General features: G+C 45.0%; 1 protein-coding gene across 1 annotated transcript in view; it reads right to left on the reverse strand.

Annotated features, from left to right (window-relative positions):
• The window catches only part of ATG9A (autophagy related 9A), a 96,054-nt gene extending 72,380 nt beyond the window's left edge, over positions 1–23,674 (reverse strand). The window contains exons 1-2 of the mRNA XM_082262055.1: positions 23,591–23,674; positions 15,319–15,446 (exon numbers count right to left, since the gene is read on the reverse strand). The gene's annotated coding sequence lies outside the window, so the exon portion shown is untranslated. The remainder of the gene's footprint in view (positions 1–15,318; positions 15,447–23,590) is intronic.
• Between the last annotated feature and the right edge of the window lie 1,814 nt (positions 23,675–25,488).

The following is a 25,488-nucleotide window of genomic DNA, read 5'->3' on the forward strand; positions in this document are numbered from 1 at the left end:
CACATTCATTACCCTATGCACAAGGAATAGTGCCAATCCAGCCTCAGAAAGCAAGCCCCAGCCTGCGTAAAAAAGCCTGCCCCTGCCAGCAATAGTCAGACTGAGGCCTTGGAAAGTGGCATGAACATGTCCTGAAACGCGTAGTCACACTGATAGACAACAGGCTTGGCAGTGGCATGCAATGCCAAGCTGCTTCAAACAAAGCCAACAGAATACTGAATAATGTATAAAAAAGGGGATTCACTCCAGAAATAAAGAGATTATTCTCCCACTCTACAAGACTCTGGTCTGGCCACATCTAGAGTATGCTGTCCAGTTCTGGGCACCGGTCCTCAGGAAGGATGTGCGGGAATTGGAAAGAGTCCAGAGAAGGGCAACAAAAATAATTAGGGGAATGGAGGACATCAGCTATGAGGAAAGACTACAAGCACTGAACTTATTCTCTCTGGAGAAGAGACGATTGAGGGGGGATATGATATCAATGTACAAATACTGTACTGGCGACCCTAGCATAAGGAACAAACTTTTCAGAGAAAGGGAATACAATAAGACGCGTGGCCACTCACTAAAACTAGAGGAAAGGTGGTTTAACCTTAAAGTACATAGGGGGTTCTTCACTGTAAGAGCGGTAAGGATGTGGAATTCTCTTCCACAAGCAGTGGTATCAGCAGGGAGCATCGATAGTTTAAAAAAACTATTAGATGGGCACCTTAAAGACCACAACATACAGGAGTATACAATGTACGGGTAACAGCAAACACACACATCTTGGGTTGAACTGGATGGACTGATGTCTTTTTTCAACCTCACTAACTATGTAACATCTACATTACATCATCATGCCTGACTTTTTCCCTCATACTGTCCCAAACAGCTACATCGGCACTTCCGTGTGCTCTGCGCTGATTAACGGCCGCTCCTCACATGGAGCTGCTTCCTCACATTCACTCTGCAGTCCTAAAATGTTCCCCTGCTGAGCTCTGCATGCCATGTTCAGGAGCTCAGCAGTCATTCCATGGAGGATGATGTGCCTGAAACTTACTACTATATGTGAGTGCAAATCTGAAGTTTTTATTGATTTTAAAAGAGGAAGTAAACCCTCCTCTGTAACTTGTACCTATAGGTAAGCCTATGACAACGCTTACCTATAGGTACTGTAAATATCTCCTAAACATGTACCGTTTAGGAGATATTTACCTTACATGCAGCCAGTGACATCACTGGCGCATGCGCTCTGAAGGAACGGCCGCTGGTGGACAGTGGCACTCCTTTGTTTATATATTGCAGGAGCTGCATCATCCTGCGCCGGTCAATCAAGGTAGGCGAAGCCTTGGCACACGTTAGAACCTGGGAAGGAGATGCCCCCACTGGCAAGGGACCTCGCAGACATCTGAACTTTAGAAAGACGAGGTAAGTATTTGCAAAGTTTAGTTCTGCTTTATGTGTGAATAGGCCCCAGGTGAAATCCAGGTCATGCTGCCAGTGAAAACTTAACCAATGTTAAACAAGAGGACACAAAACAGGAGCTGCCAAGTACAAATATTGACTCTCTAATGAGCAAATAGGAGACGTTCATTGTCAGTTTACATACCATTTAACCCTGCAAACACAATATGTATAAAGCCAGTATAAAATACAGAAAGTAATATATACAGTATCTCACAAAAGTGAGTACACCCCTCTTCTCTAGCCGAGGCTCGGGAACCACTCTTGTAGCACTTAGCCATTTGAATGGATCCGTAGAACGCCCAATTACTGGGACATTTCTTGAGATTTCGAAGAGCTTTAACAGCCATGACCACCACCTTCAAGACACTGGCGAAAAAATTGAGGTTCTTCCTGTATGGGAGGGGTTACATGGGAGGAACTTCCTGTCTGTTGGTTGCCAGTGTCCATTCACCTAAAGGTAGCATATACCCAGATAGTCATTATTACCTGCTCTGTGTCCCATGATGTACAATAAAGAAATATATAGTATCTCACAAAAGTGAGTACACCCTTCACATTTTTGTAAATATTTTATTATATCTTTTCATGTGACAACACTGAAGAAATGACACTTTGCTACAATGTAAAGTAGTGAGTGTACAGCTTGTATAACAGTGTAAATTTGCTTTCCCCTCAAAATAACTCAACACACAGCCATTAATGTCTAAACCGCTGGCAACAAAAGTGAGTACACCCCTAAGTGAAAATGTCCAAATTCGGCCCAATTAGCCATTTTCTCTCCCCGGTGTCATGTGACTCGTTAGTGTTACATGGTCTCGGGTGGGAATGGGGAGGAGGTGTGTTAAATTTGGTGTTATCGCTCTCACTCTCTCATACTGGTCACTGGAAGTTCAACATGGCACCTTATGGCAAAGAACTCTCTGAAGATCTGAAAAAAAGAATTGTTGCTCTACATAAAGATGGCCTAGGCTATAAGAAGATTGCCAAGACCCTGAAACTGAGCAGCAGCATGGTGGCCAAGACCATACAGTAGTTTAACAGGACAGGTTCAACTCAGAAAAGGCCTCGCAATGGTCGACCAAAGAGGTTGAGTGCATGTGCTCAGCGTCATATCCAGGGATTGTCTTTAAGAAATAGACATATGAGTGCTGCCAGCATTGCTGCAGAGGTTGAAGGGGGTGGGGGGGTCAGTCTGTCATTGCTCAGACCATACGCCGCACACTGCATCAAATTGGTCTGCATGACTGTCGTCCCAGAAGAAAGCCTCTTCTAAAGATGATGCACAAGAAAGCCTGCAAACAGTTTGCTTAAGACAAGCAGACTAAGGACATAGGTTACTGGAACCATGTCCTGTGGTCTGATTAAACCAAGATAAACTTATTTGGTTCAGATTGTGTCAAGCGTGTGTGGCGGCAACCAGGTGAGGAGTACAAAGACAAGTGTGTCTTGCCTACAGTCAAGTATGGTGGTGGGAGTGTCATGGTCTGGGGCTGCATGAGTGCTGCCGTCACTGGGGAGCTACAGTTCATTGAGGGAACCATGAATGCCAACATGTACTGTGACATACTGAAGGAGATCATGATCCCCCTCCCTTCAGAGACTGGGACGCAGGGCAGTATTCCAACATGATAACGACCCCAAACACACCTCCAAGATGACCACTGCCTTGCTAAAGAAGCTGAGGGTAAAGGTGATGGACTGGCCAAGCATGTCTCCAGACCTAAACCCTATTGAGCATCTGTGGGGCATCCTCAAATGGAAGGTGGAGGAGCGCAATGTCTCTAACATCCACCAGCTCTGTGATGTCATCATGGAGGAGTGGAAGAGGACTCCAGTGGCAACCTGTGAAGCTCTGGTGAACTCCATTACAAGGAGGGTTAAGGCACTGCTGAAAAATAATGGCGGCCACACAAAATATTGACACATTTGGCCCAATTTGGACATTTTAGGGGTGTACTCACTTTTGTTGCCAGCGGTGTAGACATTAATGGCTGTGTTGAGTTATTTTGAGGGGACAGAAAATGTACACTGTTATACAAGCTGCACACTCACTACTTTACATTGTAGCAAAGTGTCATTTCTTCAGTGTTGTCACATGAAAAGATAATAAAATATTTACAAAAATGTGAGGGGAGTACTCACATTTGTCAGATACTGTATTGCTGGCTCACTCCAATATACTCCAAATATTACCAATACATGCTTAGTAGGTACTTACTGATATACAGGAACCTTCATCGAGCTAAACAGCAAATGGCAAAAACAGCTGGAAAAACATCCCAGGATAGGAAAGAAGAGACAGAAAATGCAACAATTTGTTCAAATCGAAATGAAAACCTCACATGAAGTGATGTAGTGATCTGGAAAGTGAAAGTAGGAGGAGGAAGGGGAGGGGATTTGACTGTAACCTGTTTTAGGACATAAACAATAAACTGAAACCGATTGGTTGCTATAAGCAACAGCTTCTCTTTGCTTCGTTCCAATTACAAATGAATCAATAACCTATCAATATATATATATATATATATATACACACACACACACACACCAGCCACTTTATTAGGAACACCTGTTCAATTGCTTGGTAACACAAATTGCTAATCAGCCAATCACATGGCAGCTACATGGCATCTAGACGTGGTGAAGACGTTTTGCTGAAGTTCAAATTGAGCATCAGAATGGGGAAGAAAGAGGATTTAGGTGACTTTGAACGTGGCATGATTGTTGGTGCCAGACGGGCTGGTCTGAGCATTTCAAAAACCATTGATCTAATGGGATTTTCACTCACAACCATCTCTCGAGTTTACATAGAATGGTGGGGAAAAAAGAAAATATCCAGCGAGCGGCATTTGTGATTACTGTAGTAATGTCATTGGTCCCCCCCAAAAGTGTCAAAAATATCAGATAGGTATATACACTTAGAGATTTTGTTTTACCAAAAATATGTAGCAAAATACAAATTGGCCTAAAATGTTGAAAAAAACTGGAAATTTGACTTACCGTAAAATCCTTTTCTCTTAGGTTCATTGACGGATGCAGTCCTTTGATGCATATCAGTAGGGTAATACCGCCCCCTACAGGAGTAGCACACTAGGCAGAAAGAATTTCTGGCTACGTCTATAGGCAGTCCCTGGGGGTGATACCATCTCTCTTCCTGCATAGGATGTCAGTTTTGTATCAAAGCAGTGACAGAGAAAAGCACACCAACTCACTCAAGAAATTAGAGGGGCGGGTACTGCGTCCGTCAATAAACCTAAGAGAAAAGGATTTTATGGTAAGTCAAAAATCGAGTTTTCTCTATTGTTCATTGACGGACGCAGTTCTCTGATGCATATCAGTAGGCACATCCCAAAGCAGTACAAAAATGAGGGGTGCGAAAAGCAGAACAAAGAAAAAACAGTCCCCAAGACCAACATGGCCAACCAGGCAACACAGGACACATCAGAAAAACCAGATGAGGTCCACCTGATATCAAACAGAAAAAAACATCCTCAAGGAAGGCCAAGGGGCCTCCCTAAACCGCAGCCTGCAAAACCTTGCGGCCAAAGGAGGCATCCGCACATGCCATCACATCCACCTTATAAAATTTGGTAAAGGTGTGAACAGACGACCAGGTCGCCGCCTTGCACACCTGAAGCACTGACGCCTGATGGCGAAAGGCCCAGGAAGCACTAAGCGCCTGAGTAGAGTGCGCCTTGACAGGGAAAGGTGGAACCTGACGATTAATGGAATAAGCCTGCACCACTGTCTGTCTGATCCATCTGGAAATAGTCGCAGCAGATGCAGGCAGCCCTTTCTTCGGGCCATCCATGAGCACAAAGAGCGAGTCAGACTTGCGAAAAGACTCGGTAGTCCTGACTAGGCAGATTAAAACTGACATCCTATGCAGGAAGAGAGAGGGTATTACCCCCAGCTCTGTGATGTCATCAGTGGAAGAGGACTCCAGTGGCAACCTGTGAAGCTCTGGTGAACTCCATGCCCAAGAGGGTTAAGGCAGTGCTGGAAAATAATGGTGGCCACACAAAATATTTACACCTTGGGCCCAATTTGGACATTTTCACTTAGGGGTGTACTCACTTTTGTTGCCAGCGGTTTAGACATTAATGGCTGTGTGTTGAGTTATTTTGAGGGGACAGCAAATTTACACTGTTATACAAGCTGTACACTCACTACTTTACATTGTAGCAAAGTGTCATTTCTTCAGGGTTGTCACATAAAAAGATAGAATAAAATATTTACAAAAATGTGAGGGGTGTACTCACTTTTGTGAGATACTGTAGGTTTTGAAGAAAATTCAGTATTACAGGGAAGAGGGGGGAAAAATAGCATGGGGGGGGGGGGGGTGGCAGAGTACTACTTTATTATATGAACACTTTTAAGGCGTAACTCAACTTTTGTTGAGAAAGAAACATTTCCCTCTGGGTGATCTCTGTACATTGCAGGGATTTTTAACAACCTTTGTTGCAGATTCCAACCTTTTGTTATTCTGAAGAAATCCCTGTGTGTTTCTCTGTGTCCATGTAGGAAAATTAGTCTAATGGAAGTGGTTTCATAATTATCAATCAGCTCCAGCACCTGCAGGGCTCTAATGAGGAAAGCTGCTGGGCCTGCATCCCTTTCGACGTGTTCATATTGGGAGTATTTCACCAAAAATCACAGAGGAGATTTCTAAAACATCTGGGGTGCCAAGATTCGCTATCACTAATCTAGAACATATGGGGTCCTCTCTCATCCCCACATCTCAATAAATGCTTACCCGAGTCCTAGCTCGATCCAGTGCTGTGCCCCAGTGCAGCAGTGCTGATTTCTATCTCCTCACCATTGACTTCTGCTGCTGTTAATCAAATCCTGTTATGAGGTAGGGATGGAAGCAGGACCGAGCCATGTTGTGTGTCTATAGAAACGGCTTCCTATGGTTGTGCTCTGAGAAGGGGGAGGAGCCTAGAGCTCCAGCGGGGGACCCAAGAATTGGAGGTTTGGGGCCACTGTGCATTATTATTGCACAGAGCAGGTAAGTATAACATGTTTGTTATTTAACCACTTAAAGACTAAGCCTTTTTTTGACACTGGTTGCTTACAAGATAAAATCAGTATGTTTGGCTAGAAAATTACTTAGAACCCCCAAACATTATACATATTTTTTTAGCAGAGACCCTAGAGCAGTGATGGCGAACCTTGGCACCCCAGATGTTTTGGAACTACATTTCCCATTATGCTCAGCTACACTACATAGTGCATGAGCATCATGGGAAATGTAGTTCCAAAACATCTGGGGTGCTAAGGTTTGCCATCACTGCCCTAGAAAATGAAATGGCAGTCTTTGCAATATTTTATGTCATACTGTATTTGCGCAGCAGTCTTTAAAACACAATTTTTTTGGAAGAAATACACTTTCATGAATAAAAAAAAACAGTTAAGTTAGCCCAATTTTTTTTGTATAATGTGAAAGATGATGTTACGCTGAGTAAATAGATACCCAACATGTCATGCTTTTAAATTGGGCACACTCATGGAATGGCGACAAACCACGGTACCTACGGTTTCTTCATAGGCGACGCTTTAAAAAATGTTTAACGGTTACCAGTTTAGAGTTACAGAGGAGATCTAGTGCTAGAATTATTGCTCTCTCTCCAACGATCACAGCGATACCTCACATGTCAGGTTTTGAACGCTGTTTACATTTGTGGGTGCGACTTACACATGCGTTCGCTTCTGCGCGTGAGCACAGAGCGATGGGGCGCTGTTTTTTTACCTATTTATTATTTTAATTTTTACACTGTCCCTTTAAATATTTTTTGTTGATCACTTTTATTGCTGTCACAAGGAATTTAAACATCACTTGTGGCAGCCATAATCACGTGTAAGGCATTTTTTTGGAGGGATCTGGGGTCTAAAGGAAACCCAAACCCCTCCTTTGCACTTATTGTAAAAGCATTTAAAATGCCAAGTTTGGCTGTTTTGAATACTGAAATTTTTTTTAAAATCTGGCGCTTTTAAGTCTCCAGAAAACCCGGAAGTGACGTTATAATGTCACTTCTGGGTTACTAGATCCAATCAACGCCAATTCCGGCTTTGTTTGGGTCTCTGGCCAGCTGACGGACGTGCCAGCTGGTTGCTTGGGTCTCACAGTGGGACAAGAGAGCCTGGGAGGAGCAGCAAAAGGTGACAGGAGGGGGGGGGGGGGGGACATCCCCTCCTGCTGCTTGTGATAACAATTGAGTGGCTGCTTAGCCGCATCGGTTGTCATCACAAGACAGCCAACCAACAGCTCAAAAGCAGCTGCAGGCATCACTCCGGTACAGCCACTTGAAGCAGAATGACGTACAGGTATGGAATTTTGAAGCAAGTGGTTAAACAAAAAACAAAAAAAGACCAAACCTAAATTTTTACAATCACTTTAAAGGTATCTTCTGGCAAGTTTAATCTCTGTCATTCAGTGAACATCCATTCATGCATATTTTTAGATGGCAAGAAAAAAAAAACAATAAGTATTACTACAATAATAACTGAACTGTAAAAAATAAGAAATTCCAAAAGGGAAATCTACAAATAGAGCATAAAAATTGATCTGTTGGCCTCTACCAAACTAGGTTCCATTTTTAGTCATCTGGTGATTCTTAGAGAATAAAAAGATAAGGGGTGCTTTTATAGCCCCCTTTCTTTATGGGATGGCGGCAGGGGAGTAATAATCAATATACAGCTATTGGTTTTCTCTTAGTCAGTCAGTAAGTGAACTTTTGACCTCAGGTCAAAGCTTAGTTTGGTTTTTCCCGCTCTACGGGCAGTATCTGGGCAAAGTTTAGCTGGGATTCAGCTCTCCCACCAATGGGGGGCTATCACTAGGCAGATCTGAGCAGGGGGCTGTGTTTCCCGCTTGTATGCTTCAAGCTTACACAGCCGCTCCAGCTCAAACTGGTTCTCAGGTGGGCTATTTAAGAGGCGGCCGCGGGACTCCGGGTCACTTCACCCTGTCAGGATCCAACTGAGGTGTTCCTGCGCTCCTACCTTTTCACCATGAGCCTAGTGAGGAAGCTTCTGGAGAAGGCCGGCGAACAGGGCAGTGAAGAATGGATCCGCCGCTGTTTGGAGCTACCCTTATCTTCAGCGCAACCTGCCTCGACTGCTTCAGCATCGGCCGTCAGCTACGCTCCCATCGCCAGTGGCAGCGGAGCTCTGGTGGAAGAGCAGGCAGCGGAGGATGCATCGCGCACGGAGGAGGTCGGGAGAATGGCGTCCGGAACCGCGAGCATGCGCAGTAGTGCATCGTCAGCCATTTACGGAGCGGAAGCGGGGCCTTCAAAGAGACGGAGATTGCCCCGGAAGAGCTACTCACCGCCGACCGGAAGGGACGTCGCCGGTCCGTCAAGAAGGAGTTCCCCACACGGAAGTCGAGGACAGCGCCAGAACCCACCGGCATCGGCCGGGACATCCAGGAAGCAGCGGACCCCTGGGCGCAGGGCGTCCAAAGACAGAACGGTGCCTGCTACTCCGGGGGGGGCCCCCCCTTCTGCCAGCAGCGAAGATGGACCTTCATCCCAGGCAAGAGCGTCGGCTCCGCCTACCGCGGGTGAGTCTGCTCCCCCTGTGTCTATGACATCTCTGATGTCCCAACTACTATCTGAATTTAGGAATTTTACAGAGCATTTTAAAAGTAATCAGGAGGTGCCTAGTAATGCTAGTGCGGTATGGTTAGCGCCACCTAGTGGGGAAAGTGCAGTAAGTCAGCCGGCTTCATCTTTTGACCTGGCTCAGAGTCAAAACTTACCAGAAGTCTGTTTAAGGGAGCCTCTGACTTGTGAAATTTCCCCACTCGGTTTCCACCTTTCTGAAGCAATGAAAGAGAAGATCTGGCAAGGTGCCTATATTGATCTGTTATCCTTGTTGCCATCAGCTAAGGATTTCGTATCTAACAAAAAGGAGGAAGAAGAAAGGAAAAGACCAGTTACAAAGTCATTTAATAATTGGTTGCAAGCTTTTTTAATCTTTTCCAGCGTGCTTTGTGAAAGGTTTCCTACTAGAAGTTTAGGTTTATTTCAGCACATGGAAATAGTATTAGAGGCTTACAAAAACTTTGGAGGCTTTGCTTGGTTCAGCTACGACGTAGCGTTCCGGCAAAAATTGTCAGTACAGCCGTCCTTAAAATGGGGAGTTAAGGACGTGGGTCTGTGGTTGGACCTTTTTGTTCCTCAGCGGTCCTTTCCCCCTAAGCCAACAGTTACCCCACAACAGTCAAGTTTGCAGTCTTTTAAAAAAGGCCTTTGCTTCAACTTCAACGAAGCACAATGCAAATGGCCCGGCTCTTGCAAGTTTAAGCACGAATGTGCGTTTTGCGCCGGGCCGCATTCCGTTTTTAAATGTTTTAAACGAATGTCAACTGCACAGCAACCAGGCGTTCAAAAAGGCCAACTCCCCAGTGAGATTGCCAGAAATGCTCCCCTGGCTGCTCAGCTACCCAGATCGGGAGAAAGCGGATCTGTTAATTGAGGGATTTGCGTTGGGATTTATTTTACCTTCCTTTAAGGGCAAGGGTTGTACCATTCATAGGAACCTAAAGTCAGTGATGGGCCTGCAAAGCATTGTGGCCGATAAAATTGCGGCAGAATTGAAGGAAGGAAGGTTTGCGGGTCCTTTTGCTGAGCCTCCTTTCCTGGATTTTAGGGTCTCTCCATTAGGCATAGTTCAAAAGAAGGAACCAAATTCGTATAGGTTGATCCACCATCTATCTTACCCTAAAGATGACTCACTTAATGATGAGATTAGTGGTGATTTGGCGTCGGTTCAATACTCTACTTTTGAGGACGCCTTGGAGAGACTCAGGTTTGCAGGAAAGGGGGCTCTTTTAGCTAAGGCGGATATCAAATCCGCCTGTCGCTTACTGCCCATTCACCCTGACAGTTTCAACTCATTGGGTTTCCACTTTCAAGATTATTTTTATTTTGATAAGTGCCTCCCAATGGGTTGTGCATTGTCTTGCTTTTATTTCGAGAGTTTCTCCACTTTCCTTGAATGGGTGGTAAGTCAGGTATCAGGGTCGCACCTCATAGTACACTATCTAGACGATTTCCTTTTTATGGGACCTCCTTCCTCTAACACCTGTAAAATTTTATTGGACACTTTTTTACAAGTTTGCAACCATTTTGGGGTTCCACTTGCCCCTGAAAAAACTTTTCTTCCTTGCAATTGCCTAGTGTTTTTAGGTATCACTATCGACGCTGACAGGATGGAGTTCAGATTGCCGGAGGAAAAGGTCGAGAAACTCCGAGTTGCATTATTGCAGATGGTCAGAAGAAAAAAGGTTTGTCTCAAAGAGCTGCAGTCCCTGTTGGGGCTGTTAGCGTTTGCCTCCAGGGTGATACCGGTTGGTAAAATTTTCTCCAGACGAATTTATGCAGCAACCTCTGGTCTGAAGTCTCCTTCGTCTCACGTGAGAATTTCGGGTGAGATGAAGGAGGACTTTTTAGTGTGGATACAATTTTTATTATTTTTCAATGGCTCAACTGTTTGGCAAGAACCTTTTATTGTTGACAAAGATTTTTTGCTCTTTACGGACTCGGCCGGGTCTAAAGGTTTTGCCGCCATCTGGCGCGATCATTGGTGCGCCGCACCATGGTGCCCCAGATGGAAAAGTCGAGGTCTTACTCGCAACGTTGTTCTGCTGGAACTGTTTCCGATTATAGTGGCCCTAGAATTATGGGGCCAGTATTTTCGGAACAGAAGAATTATGGTAAGAACAGACAACAAGGGCGTGTTGTTCGCAATAAATTGCCTGTCTTCAAAATCGCCACCTGTTACCATAATGTTGAGATATTTAGTAGCACAATGTTTGAAATTTAACATTTGGTTAAAAGCATCTTTTGTACCGGGTAAAGATAACAACTTGGCAGACTGTCTGTCCCGTTTTCAGATGCAGCGTTTCTTTCATCTGCTTCCGACGGCAGATTTGGTTGGACACTCCTGCCCGGTACACCTATGGGAGCTAATCTAGACAGGGTCTTTGAAAATATTGAATTATCTCTAGCCCCTTCAACGCTCGCCGGATATCGATCGGCTTGGTTGCTGTGGCTACAGCATCTTCAATCCTCTGATGTACCATCTGATGCTTTCTCCGAATTTTTGCTCCTGTCCTTTTTGAATTCACTCTTTAAAAACGAATTTTCTTGGTCACACGTACACAAGATATTGGCAGGAATATCCTTTTTTAATAAGCTTCTCAACAGACCAGCTTGCTTTTCTTATTTTTCTATAAGGCAGGCGGTGAAGGGCTACAAGAAATCTCATTTTAAAGTCGATGACAGGAAACCAATTTCTTTAGAATTACTATACGACCTTTGTGCAGCCCTCGATAAGGTTTGTTTTTCCAGTTATGAGGCGACGTTATTTAGAACTGCTTTCGTCGTGATGTTTTTCGCGGCGCTCAGGATCTCGGAATTGATTTCAGATAGAAAGTTAGGTTTTACAGGATTAAGAATTCAAGATATTTCTTTTCATCCAAATCGTGTCGTTATTTTTTTGGCTCACTCCAAAACAGACCAAATGGGAGTCGGCAAGCAAATAACGCTTTATGAGTTTAGAAATTCTTCCATTTGCCCGGTTTCTCTTTTAAAGGATTTCGTTTTGCTGAGACCCAATATTAGCGACATTTTATTCATTCACCTTTCAGGTAAGCCCCTTTCCCGTTACCAGTTTTCGGCGGTTTTGCGCATGTGCCTAAAAAGTTTAAATTTAAGCGAGTCGAAAATAACATCTCACTCTTTCCGCATCGGGGCTGCAACGGAGGCCGTCAGGTTGGGCCTGGGTGTGGAATCGGTGAAAAGGATTGGTAGATGGGCTTCTGATTGCTATAAATCTTATGTACGCCCTAACGCTTTTATTTAATTTCAGGGAGCAAGATTACAGTTTGGATCCTGGGCCATTCCTATGTTCACTGGGCGTATCAACGAGCAAGGAAAAGAGTCTACTCCGAGAACTTAGGTTTGGACAGGAGCAAGTTTCAAGTATTTTGGTTTGGCAAACGTGGTATGGTGTGGGCGGAGCTTGTTCCAAAAGTGTTAAAGCTTACACGATCGGCCCCCCCTCCTGAGATTTTAGTAATACACCTAGGCGGAAACGACATTGGGCGGGTTAAAACTTTAGATTTGCTTTTCACCATTCGGGACGATCTAGTTTTTCTTCAATCCCTTTTTCCTAGGTTGCGTTTGGTTTTTTCGGAAGTGATACCACGGCTGGTATCTTTCCGTTATCACGGACTTAAACCCATCGAACGGATGCGTAAACGTTTAAATAGAGGGTTGTCCAAATTGTTGGGGGGGCTAGGAATTTTGGCATATAGGCATTTTGAGTTGGAAGGGGGTCTGGTGGGGCTATATTGGAAAGATGGTATTCATCTTTCTGATATTGGCTTGGACATTTTGAACAATAATCTTGGTACTAGTATTGAGTTGGCCGCGTGCTGGGATGGTGGGGACAGGCGGAATGTTTCCGCCTGTCTGGTGGATGTTGTTGGTAAAAGTTATAGTGATATTTTGTCAACCTGAGCCGTCTGGCTGGGTTGTTGATGTAAGTCGATTTTTTAAGTTGTAAATACAGTTCAAAGTATTTATTTATGTAAAGCTAATAATAAAACAAGCCGCGGCCTTTTTATGTCCAAGCCAATATTGTGTGGTCTATTCTTTTTTAGATAAAAAAAAAAAAAAAATTTTACAGTAATAATAAATAAGGAATGGGGTATATGTTATGTTATTTATTTAATTTAATTTATTAAAAATGGTTTTACTAAAGGAAAGCATCCTGCCTGCCAATCCCATAAAGCAGATGTCAGACTGGTAACATCAGCATCTTTCTTTATTTGCCTTATTTATGACACATTCATCGCTCCAAGAACACACGGGGGTTGATTTACTAAAACTGGAGAGTGCAAAATTTGATGCAGCTCTGCACAGAAACCAATCAGCTTCCAGCTTATTTGTCAAAGCTTAACCACTTGCCGACTGCCTAACGCCGATCTACGTCGGCAGTCAGCCCCTCACAGGCAAAGTGACGTAGGGCTACGTCGCTCGCTTGTGAGGGTTTAGGGAGCTCCCGCGCGGTCACGCACCCCCCCGCGCGTGTGACCGGCGGACCCGATGTCCGCCGGTCACTCGGCGATCGTCGGGGGAGAGGAAGAAAAGCAGGCAGCTTGTGTAAACAAGCTGCCTGTCATTCTCCCCTGTGTATGACAGATGATCATACGGTTCTACTATGTAGAACCGTTGATCACTGTTCATACACTAGTAGCCACAGCCAATCACAGTAGAAAGCACGCCCCTAGGGACACACATAGCCCCGCCCTTTCAAAAAAAGTTAACCCCTTCACTGCCAGTGTATTTTTACAGTAACAGTGCATATGTATAGCACTGATTACTGTAGAAATGTCACTGGTAACCCCAAAAGTGTCAAAAATGTCAGTCAAGGGTCCGATCTGTCCGCCCCAATGTCGCAGTACCGCAAAAAATAAAAATCGCAGATCGCCGCCATTATGCGTTAAAAAAAAAACAACAAAAATGACAAAAATCTTTCCCTTTGTTAGTAAACGCGATAACTTTTGCGCAAACCAATCAAAATACGCTTTTAGCGATTTTTTTTACCAAACATAGGTAGCATAAAACAAATTGGCCGAAAATGTTAAAAAATTTAGATTTTTACATTTTTTTGGGGGGGAATTTCATATAAAAAAATGTGAAAAATATTGCTATTTTTGCAAAATTTACGCTCTTTTTTTGTTTATAGCGCATGATCAAAAAATCGCACAGGTCATCAAATACCACCAAAAGAAAGCTCTGTTTGTGGGAAAAAAAGGACGCCAAATTCGTTTAGATACAGCGTCGCACGACCGCGCAATTGTCCGTTAAAGTCACGCAGTGCCGAATCGCAAAATACCCCTTTGGTCAGGAAGGGGGTAAAATCTTCCGGGGCTTAAGTGGTTAAAGCGGAGTTCCGCTGGCTTTTGTGTTTATTAAAAGTCAGCAGCTACAAAAAGTGTAGCTGCTGATTTTTAATAAACACAGCGATGCGGCCGGGGGGAGCCTCGGTTCTCTTCGTCTTCTCCGCGTGGCGCCGGCATCACTACTGTGGGCACCTGGCTGTGACAGCTTGCGGCCTCACAGCCGGGTGCACACTGTGAATGCGCGAGTCGCGCTGCACGTCGTGACTGGCCTGGCAATCTTTTTAGACTTGTTACGTGTCCCAGAAGATTGCAGGGAGGGAGGTGGAAGAGGAGAACTTCAGCCCGAGCCGCAGAAGTGGGAGCGAAAACCTGTCAAAACTAGTTACCCCCCAGAAAAATGACATGCCACATGGTGTCGGGACCACCTAAAGCGGAATTTCCACCTTTGAGTGGAACTCTGCTTTAATTGAAGAAGCTGCAGTTAGGGTTCTTTCACATGGGCTTTGCGCCCAGGGGACTCCGTTTTGCTCAGCGGGGATCGATCCGCCGATCCCCGCTTAGCAGGCGGATGACAGCTCCGTCTCCGCTCTGTGTGCAGAGACGGAGCTGTGAGATCCCCAATCTCCTCTATGGGAGATCGGATGAAAATGGACCGCCTGTCCGTTTTCATCCAATCCCATCCAATCCTTTCACAGACAGGATCGGATCGGAAAGCAGTGGGTGTCAGCGGATGCCCCATAGAGGTGAATGGAGCATCCGATCAGGTCCGCCTGAAAAACTGACAGGCGGACCTGATCGGAAAGTCCGTCTGTAAGGTGCCTTAGAAGCGGATTGGCTACCATGCACAGCTGCACCAGATTTTGCACTCTCCAGTTTTAGTAAATCAACCCCATGATGACTCTTCAGTATTATTTGGAACTGAAGGAATGAATGACATGTGTACTTACATGTAGTGGTGGATTCCAGACTCCAGGCTGATTATTTTCCTGTACCGTGACCCTGGAGGTTTATTAAACCTTTACAGTCCACTAGCTTCTTTATGTTCAAATGTTATCATCGGCTTTAAAGGCTGTTCCTGCAGAAATAAAAATTGGAAATACTTTTAGCAAACAGGATGCATTAAATAGTTTTTTGGCTTGTGTGCTATCAGGGAGATTTCCCTTCACTTCTCGTCTCAGAGACACAGTAGTAAGAGGAAATCTCTCCAAGGGCTCTTTCAAACGGCAGCTCCGTATTCTTCTTCCGCTGCGGCACTTTTTTTTTTCTCACGGACACGGATGACACTTGTGTCATCCGCTCCCTATGTCCGCATATCATCCCATCCATTTGCGGATGATATACAGACATAATGTATGTCTATGGGGATTGCGGATGTCAGCGGATTACACCGCTGACATCCGATTTTGCATCCGTTCCGTTTTTTTAACAGGGGAAAAAGAGGGTTCTGTTCCGTTCCAAAAAACGGAACAGAACTGAAAGGACACAAATCGGATGTCACGTCAGCGGTGTCATCCACTGACATCCGCAATCCCATTGACATGCATTATGTCCGTATATCACCCGCAAACGGATGGGGTGATATACGGACATACGGAACGCCCGTGTGAAAGAGCCCCAAAGTAAGGGGATATGCCCTTACAGACTGATGGCACCAGAACAGGTGTGCCTGTTGGAAGATGGCAGCCCAGAAGATGAGAGGCGGGATGAGAACATTGATGGAGTGGAGTTCCTCTTAAGCTACCTGCTGATTGGAGCGGTTTAGCTTAGACTCAGCAGGGGGTGTGCCGAATCTCTGGAGAGAGATCACTGCTTCCACAAGGACAAGGGTCCCATTCTGCACCATACTAGCAGGCGATGACTTCACTATTCAGGCTTTGTCTACTTTCCAAGAAAACAAACTGCAGGACTTTGCACACCTTTCAGTTATGATGCACATGGAATACATTTAGCTAAATCAGCCCTAGTTCACACTGCTGCGACTTTGAACCCGATATGCCAGCTCAACTTCATCACAGCTTGCATACAACTTCTTTAACCACTTGCCGACCAGCCACCATCGATATACAACGGCAGGTTTTTGTAAATGGCCATACCTGTACGCCGGTTCCCGGGAGCAATCTTCGGGGTGCGCGTACCCCCATTCGCAGGAAAGCTGGATTCATGGGGCTGGCGGCCGCGATTGCCGCCAGGCACCCGCAATCGCTCCCCGTGGAGAGAGAGAATAGCGGTCTGCAGTTCTAAACACAGCAGACTGTTGTTCTCTCAGGAATGAATACAGAGCTCCTGTGTTCCTCTTATTTAGAAACACAGGTCTCTGTATTGATTTCACAAGCCCACCCCCTCACAGTTAGAAAGCACCCCCTAGGCATACATTTAACCCTTTCATCGCCCCGCGGTTAACCCCTTCCCTGCCAGTGTCATTAGTATAGTAACAGTGCATATTTTTAGCACTGATTACTGTAGTAATGTCACTGTTCCCCCCCAAAAGTGTCAAAAATGTCAGTTAGGGGTCTGATCTGTCCGCCGCAATGTCGCGGAATGCTAAAAAAAAAAAAAGAAGATCGCTGATCCCTGCCATTACTAGTAAAAAAAAAAAAAAAAATTACATACATCTTTCCCCTGGTTTGTAGACGTGATAATTTTTGCGCAAATCAATCAAAATACGCTTATTGGGATTTTTTGGACCAGAAATATGTAGCTGAATACAAATTGGTCTAAAATGGTGAAAAAATTAGATTTTTACATTTTTTTTTATCGGAAATGTTATATAGCAGAAAGTGAAAAAACTGGATATTTGTAAGAACTTACCGTAAAATCCTTTTCTCTGAAGTTCAATCGACAGACGCAGCTCCATCTTCTTTAGACCATTGGGTTTTGCTCCTCCTATCAGGAATAGGCACTAGGCAGGAAAAAAAGTGTTACCACGCCTATGGGGGCTGTCCATGCAGGCATAACCCCACACACTCTTCTACAGCAGCCAGTTTCGTTGCAAGCTGTGTTTAGAAGACAAAAAAACCCCATTCAATCAGAAGTAGAGGGGAGGGGGCTGCGTCTGTTGATTAACTTCAGAGAAAAGGATTTTATGGTAAGTTCTTACAAAAAAAACATTTTTCTCTTTCGTTCATCGACAGACGCAGCTCCATCTTCATTAGACCATTGGGATGTCCCAAAGCAGTATAATCATGAGGGGTGGAAAGACAAAGCAAAGAAGACGTAATTCCCCAAAGGCTAAACCTAGCCAACCAGGAACAACTGGAGCTCATCTTGAAGAAAAAATCATACATCCTCAAAAGAGAAAAAAAAAAGATTCTCTTTAAACAGCAGCCTGCAAAACTTTGCGGCCAAAGGAGGCATTCGAAGATGTCAACACATCAACTTTGTAGAATTTTGTGATCGTATGCACAGACGACCAAGTTGACACTTTGCAAACTTGCATCACTGACGCATGATGGCGAAAAAGGCCAAGAGGCACTCAGCGCTCTCGTAGAATGCGCCTTCACCGGGAAAGGAGGAACCTGACCCTTCAGCAAATAAGCCTGAACTACCATCTGTCTGATCCATCTGGATATGGCTGCAGCAGATGCAGCCAATCCTTTAGGAGATCCTTCTGTAAGGACAAATAGAGCATCTGATTTCCTGAACGACTCACTAGCCTCCAGGTAAACTCTAATTGCCCGCACCATATCCAAAGAATGCAATGCCATTTCCTTGGAATGCTTGGGCTTAGGACAAAGTAAAGGCAGCACAATGACTTAATTCAAATGAAAATCAGAAACCACCTTAGGAAGAAACGACTGATTAGGTCGGAGAGCCACTTTATCTCTGTGGACCACCAGATAAGGTGAGTGGCAGGACAACGCCGCCAATTCAGATACTCAGCGGGCAGAAGTAATAGCCACCAAAAAGGCAACCTTCTGAGACAAGGCAAGCAGAGGAATCTCCCTAATGTTCTCAAAGGGAGATTTTTGAAGAACAGATAATACCAAATTCAGATCCCACGGAGGTAGCGGGGATCATTTCAGGGGAACCATATGGCGAACCCCCTGAATAAAAGTTTGAATCAGGGCATGCGTAGCTAAAGGGCATTGGAAAAACACAGCCAGAGCCGACACTTGCCCTTTGATAGTGACCAAAGCCAACACGTTTTCGAAGAAAAGTCAAAATTCTAGCCACCAAGAACAAGTGAGGGTGCACCTTCATAGATTCGCACCATGAAATGTACAATTTTAACATACAATGATAGATCTTCCGGGAAGTAGACTTCCTGGCCTTCAGTAGTGTAGGAATCACTGAATCAGAAAGACCTCTATCCTTTAATACCTAGCTTTCAACAGCCACGCCTATAAAGCAGGATGGAAGATCCAGCAGATCTTCCTTGAGAGGAAGTTTCCAGGGAGCATCGGCGACCAACCCTATCAGGTCTGCGTACCAAGAGGGAATGCATAAATCAGCCGAGACTAGCTCCAAGGAGCCATCAATGCATCTGTGGCGTCGACCAGAGGATTCCGAGACCTGGCTACGAACCTCTGAACCTTCTTGTTGAGTCGAGAAGCAAACAGGTCGGCGTCAGGTGTCCCCCACCGGACACACAGAAGATGAAAAACACCTCCGGGTGTAGGGACCACTCCCCCTGATCCAACACCTGACAACTCAGGTAATCTGCCTGCCAGTTCTCCACAACTGGGATGTGTGCAGCAAAGAGGGCTGGAACAAACTTTTCCACCCAATCCAGGATCTCGGTCACCTCCTGAGCCGCCAAGACACTCTTGGTGCCCCCATGATGATTGATGTTAGCCACGGCCATGGCATTGTCCAATTAAATCCGGACCGGACAATCTTGCAGATGACTTGTCCAGTGGCTCAGGCAAAGCTTCATCGCTCTGAGCTCCAAAATATTTTATCGGAAGTTCGAACTCTACTTTCCAGGACAAGAAAGCCCGCAAACAGTTTGCTGAAGACAAGCAGACTAAGGACATGAATTACTGGAACCATGTCCTGTGGTCTGATGAGACCAAGATAAACTTATTTGGTTCAGATGGTGTCAAGCGTGTGTGGCGGCAACCAGGTGAGGAGTACAAAGACAAGTGTGTCTTGCCTACAGTCAAGCATGGTGGTGGGAGTGTCATGGTCTGGGGCTGCATGAGTGCTGCCAGCACTGGGGAGCTACAGTTCATTGAGGGAACCATGAATGCCAACATGTACTGTGACATACTGAAGCAGAGCATGACCCCTTCCCTTGGGAGACTGGGCCACAGAGAAGATTTCCAACATGAGAACGACCCCAAACACACCTCCAAGATGACCACTGCCTTGCTAAAGAAGCTGAGGGTAAAGGTGATGGACTGGTCAAGCATGTCTCCAGACCTAAACCCTATTGAGCATCTGTGGGTCATCCTCAAATTGAAGGTAGAGGAGAGCAAGGTCTCTAACGTCCACCAGCTCTGTGATGTCATCATGGAGGAGTGGAAGAGAACTCCAGTGGCAACCTGTGAAGCTCTGGTGAACTCCATGCCCAGGAGGGTTAAGGCAGTGCTGGAAAATAATGGTGGCCACACAAAATATTGACACTTTGGGCCCAATGTGGACATTTTCACTTAGGGGTGTACTCACTTTTGTTGCCAGTGGTTTAGACATTAATGGCTGTGTGTTGAGTTATTTTGAGGGGACAGCAAATTTACACTGTTATACAAGCTGTACACTCACTACTTTACATTGTAGCAAAGTCTCATTTCTTCAGTGTTGTCACATGGAAAGATAGAATAAAAAAGTTACAAAAAGGTGAGGGGTGTAATTACTTTTGTGAGATACTGTACACTAGATTACCAAATGTATTGGGACGCCTGCCTGAAGGGGAGTGTCTATGCGAATGTTTGACCATTCTTCCAGAAGCGCATTTGTGAGGTCAGGAACGGATGTTGGACAAGAAGGCCTGGCTTGCAGTCTCCGCTCTAATTCATCCCAAAGGAAGATTCAACTGCAGTGATTGTCAGACTCCCTGCTTTACAAATATAACCCTTTTAAAGTGTAAGTCCAGGCAAAACCTAACTAAGGCTAAATCTGCTCTGTGCCATATTCTAAACCTAATCTATCTAACCCTGTAAAGCAAAAATCGCTGTGCTTTCCTATTCTGCACCCGATCCGGTCCGGCCTCCAGCAGCTGATGCTGTGTGCAGGAGAGGACCAACAACGGCTGTGAAACAGTTGGGAAGTGACGTCACCCATAGAAGTCACTATGGGGCTTCCATTGGCGGCTTCCTCTCCTGCACCCGCCTCCACACTGAAGCCGCCGCTGGCAGTTGATGCTGGGACCGCAACGGATCGGCTGCAAAATGGGTAAGTATAGCGATGTTTGCTTTACAGGGTTAAATTGTACAAAATTACACGAAAATTGTACAAAAACGGTACACATTAAACGAAAATCGTTTGTTTTGTTCCGTACTATAAAAATTTTGGAGTTTATCCCTTTGGGAATTTCTGGACGAAAAATCAGAATTGGCTGTAGAAAATTGTGTACACACTATACGAAAACCGTATGAGAGTTCCTCGGAGGAAAACGTTCGCCCGATTGTCTTATAGTGTGTACGAGGCTTAACCACATTAAGACCGCCCGCCGCAGATTTACTGTGGTAGGCAGCCTCTCCTGCGCGAACCCACTTAGCCCTACGTCGGTTGCGCGCGTGGTGCTGGAGGGGGGGGCGAGGGGATGCGGGGCACGAGGCTGGCAGCCGCAATTGCTGCAGGGCACCCGCGATCGCTCCCCACTAAGAGAGAAGAATGGTCAGCTGTTGTAAACACAGCTGACCAATCTTCTCTCTGGAATGATCACAGAGCGTCTGTGATCCTTCTATATAGGATCACAGGTCTCTATGATCATTTTACAAGCCCCACCCCCATACAGTTAGTAAACACTCCACAAGGCTCACACTTAACCCTTTGATCACCCCTAGGTTAACCCTTTCCCTGCCAGTGTCATTACAGTAACAGTGCATATTCTTAGCACTGATTACTGTAGTAATGTCACTGGTCCCCCCAAAAGTGTCAAAAATGTCAGTTAGGGATCCGATCTGTCAGCCGCAATGTCGCAGCCCCGCGAAAAATTGCAGATCGCCGCTATTACTAGTAAAAAAAAAAAAAATAAAAATGACATAAATCTTTCCCCTAGTTTGTAGACACAATAACTTTTGCGCAAACCAATCAAAATACGTTTATTGCGATTTTTTTTTTTTTTTTTTTACCAAAAATATGTAGCAGAAAACAAATTGGCCTAAAAGGATGAGAAAATTTAGATTTTACATTTTTTTTTTTGGGAATGTTATATAGCAGAAAGTGAAAAATATAATGTTTTTTTTTTTTTTTTTTTTCAGAAATGTCGCTCTTTTTTTGTTTGTAGCACAAAAAATAAAAATTTGCAGAGGTGATCAAAAACTGATCAGAAAACTCTTTTTGTGGGGACAAAAAGACATCAATTTTGTTTCGGTACAGCGTTGCACGACTGTGCAATTTTACGTTAAAATAACGCAGTGCCGAATCACAAAAAATGGCCTGGTCATTAACCACTTGCCGACCGCCGCCCGACTATATACGGCGGCGGTCAGCCCCTCCCAGGCAAAGTGACGTACCGGTACGTCACTAGCCTGGGAGCGAATAGGGGGCGAGCGCGCGCCGCCGGAGGCGCGCTCCCGTCCCCGCTCGTACCCGAAGAAGCCGGCGCGTGTGACCGGCGGACCCGATGTCCGCCGGTCACTCGCGATCGTCGGGTAGAGAGGGAGAAAGGCAGGCGGCTAATGTAAACAAAGCCGCCTGTCATTCTCACCTGTGTAAAATCACTGATCACTCGGTCCTGCTATGTAGGACCGTTGATCTGTGCTGTTACACACAAAGCAACATCCAATCACAGTAAGAAACACGCCCCTAGGGACACACTTAACCCCTCCCTCTCCAATAAAGTTAACCCCTTCCCTGCCAGTGTCATTTTTACAGTAACAGTGCATATGTATAGCACGGATTACTGTAGTAATGTCACTGGTACCCCCAAAAGTGTCAAAAATGTCAGTCAAGGGTCCGATCTGTCCGCCGCAATGTGGCAAACCGCAAAAAAAAAAATTGCAGATGGCCGCCATTATTCGTTAAAAAAAAAAAAGAATAAAAATGACAAAAATCTTTCCCTTAGTTAGTAAACGCAATAACTTTTGCGCAAACCAATCAAAATACGCTTTTTGCAATTTTTTTTACCAAGCATATGTAGCATAAAACAAATTGGCCGCAAATGTTAAAAAATTTAGATTTTTACATTTTTTTGGGGGGAATTTCATATAAAAAATGTGAAAAATATTGTTATTTTTGCAAAATTGTCGCTCTTTTTTTTGTTTATAGCGCATGATCAAAAAATTGCACAGGTGATCAAATACCACCAAAAGAAAGCTCTGTTTGTGGGAAAAAAAGGATGCCAAATTCGTTTAGGTACAGCGTCGCACGACCGCGCAATTGTCCGTTAAAGTCACGCAGTGCCGAATCGCAAAATAGGGCCTGGTCAGGAAGGGGGTAAAATCTTCCGGGGCCTAAGTGGTTAAGGGGGAAAACCTTCTGGTCCAGAAGTGGTTACGTTAGAAACCTACTTTAAAGAGGAAGTAAACCCTCCTCTGTAACTTGTACCTATAGGTGATCCTATGATAAGACTTACCTATGGGTACTGTAAATATCTCCTAAACATGCACCATTTAGGAGATATTTAGCTTTCATGCAGCCAGTGACATCACTGGCGCATGCGCTCTGAAGGAACGGCCGCTGGTGCCGTTCCTTCAGAGCCCCGTGCCGTGACCGTCGGCTCCCGCGTGTGCGCGGGAGTGACATCACCGCGGCTCCGGCCAATCAGATGGCCGGATGCCGCGATCCCAGAAGACGTGCATGTCGCCCATCATAGAGGTAAGCGGGTGGCACGGCGGGTGCTCGTTGTAAGGTAAGTATTTCATAATGAGCTAGTATGCAATGCATACTAGCTCATTATGTGTTTCTCTTTCAGGGTGAAAGAAAAAAAACATAAAAAAATTCGGTTTACAACCTCTTTAAGGCCCAGGAAGCATTAACAAACTGAATGTAACCTGCACAAAGATACAGCTTTCATAATACAAGTGCTCAGTGCTGACATTTAGGGACAAAATGTCAAATCCTAAAAACTAGAAAGCCCAGGTAACCATAGAAAGACCCCACAGTGACACTCACCCTTTATAGATTGCTCTCCTCTGTTCACTTCCATTCCTACATGGCAGCAACTATCCGGTGGCTGGAGCTGGGAAAATGAAACCAACATGTAACACACTGAGTCATAGTACTGTGTATGTGTAATCATCACTTAGCACTGATAACAATGGAGCCGCCCACACATACAATGCATCCGGAAAGTATTCACAGCACTCATAGTTGCCAACATTTAAGAAAAATTTCCAGGGACACTTTGCAGCACAGCTATCAATTACTTACCACACCCACTTCCCTGAAGCTCCGCCCACTCTGCATAATTAATCTTGTCTACTTATCAGATTATAGGGGCTACTCAATATAGAGAGAATTACAGCAATTTAACCACTTTACCACCGGAGGATTTTGCTGTCTTACGTCCAGGCCACTTTTTGCGATTCGGCACTGTGCAACTTTAACTGACAATTGCGCAGTCGTGCGATGCTGTACCTAAACGAATTTGGCGTCCTTTTTTTCCCACAAACAGAGCTTTCTTTCGGTGGTATTTGATCACCTGTGCGATTTTTTGATCATGCGCTATAAACAAAAAAAAGAGCAACAATTTTGCAAAAATAACAATATTTTTCACATTTTTTAATATGAAATACCCCCCCCCAAAAAAATGTAAAAATCAAAATTTTTTAACATTTTCGGCCAATTTGTTTTCTGCTACATAGGTTTGGTAAAAAAAAAAAAATTGCAAAAAGCGTATTTTGATTGGTTTGCGCAAAAGTTATTGCGTTTACTAACAAAGGGAAAGATTTTTGTCATTTTTGTTGTTTTTTTTTAACACGTAATGGCGGCGATCTGCAATTTTTTTGCGATACTGCGACATTGCGGCGGACAGATCGGACCCTTGACTAACATTTTTGACACTTTTGGGGTTACCAGTGACATTACTGCAGTAATCAGTGCTATACATATGCACTGTTACTGTAAAAATGACACTGGCAGTGAAGGGGTTAACTTTTTTTGAGAGGGAGGGGCTATGTGTGTCCCTAGGGGCGTGATTCTAACTGTGATTGGCTGTGGCTTGAGATGTATGAACAGTGATCAACGGTTCTACATAGTAGAACAGTATGATCATCATTCATACACAGGGGAGAATGACAGGCGGCTTGTTTACATTAGCCGCCTGCCTTTCTCCCTCTGCACCGACGATCGCGAGTGACCGGCGGACGATCGGGTCCGCCGGTCACGCGCGCGGGGGGGTCCGTGACCACGCGGGAGAGTGCCCCCGGCGGCGTGCGCTCGCTCCTGAGACCCTCACAGGCTAGCGACGTAGACCTACATCGCTCTGCCTGTGAGGGGCTGACCGCCGCAGTAAATATACTGTGAGCAGTTGGCAAGCGGTTAACTGACGCCGTACCCAAACGAAATTTACGTCCTTTTTTTCCCACAAACATAGAATAATATTTGAAGGATAAAACTGCCAACTGACCTTACCCCAAAATACAACAATAGTATCTATGTTACCATTGTATGAGAAGACAGCTTGGTGGAGGGGGAGGGGGGGGAGGGGGGATTATGGTGTGGGGTTGTTTTTCAGAGGTTGGGCTTGGCCCCTTAGTTCAGTGAAAGGAATTCTTAAGGCGTCAGCATACCAAGACATTTTGGACAATTTCATGCTCCCAACTTTGTGGAACAGTTTGGGGATGGTCCCTTCCTGTTCCAACATGACTGCACACCAGTGCACAAAGCAAGGTCCATAAAGACATGGATGAGCGAGTTTGGAATGGAGGAACTTGACTGGCCTGCACAGAGTCCTGACCTCAACCCGATAGAACACCTTTGGGATGAATTAGAGCGGACGCTGTGAGCCAGGCTTTCTTTCCAACATCAGTGCCTGACCTCACAAATGCGCTTCTGGAAGAATGGTCAGA

This window comes from Pelophylax lessonae (assembly GCF_965119305.1).
Source record: "Pelophylax lessonae genome assembly, chromosome: 6".
Taxonomy (NCBI): Eukaryota; Metazoa; Chordata; class Amphibia; order Anura; family Ranidae; genus Pelophylax; species Pelophylax lessonae.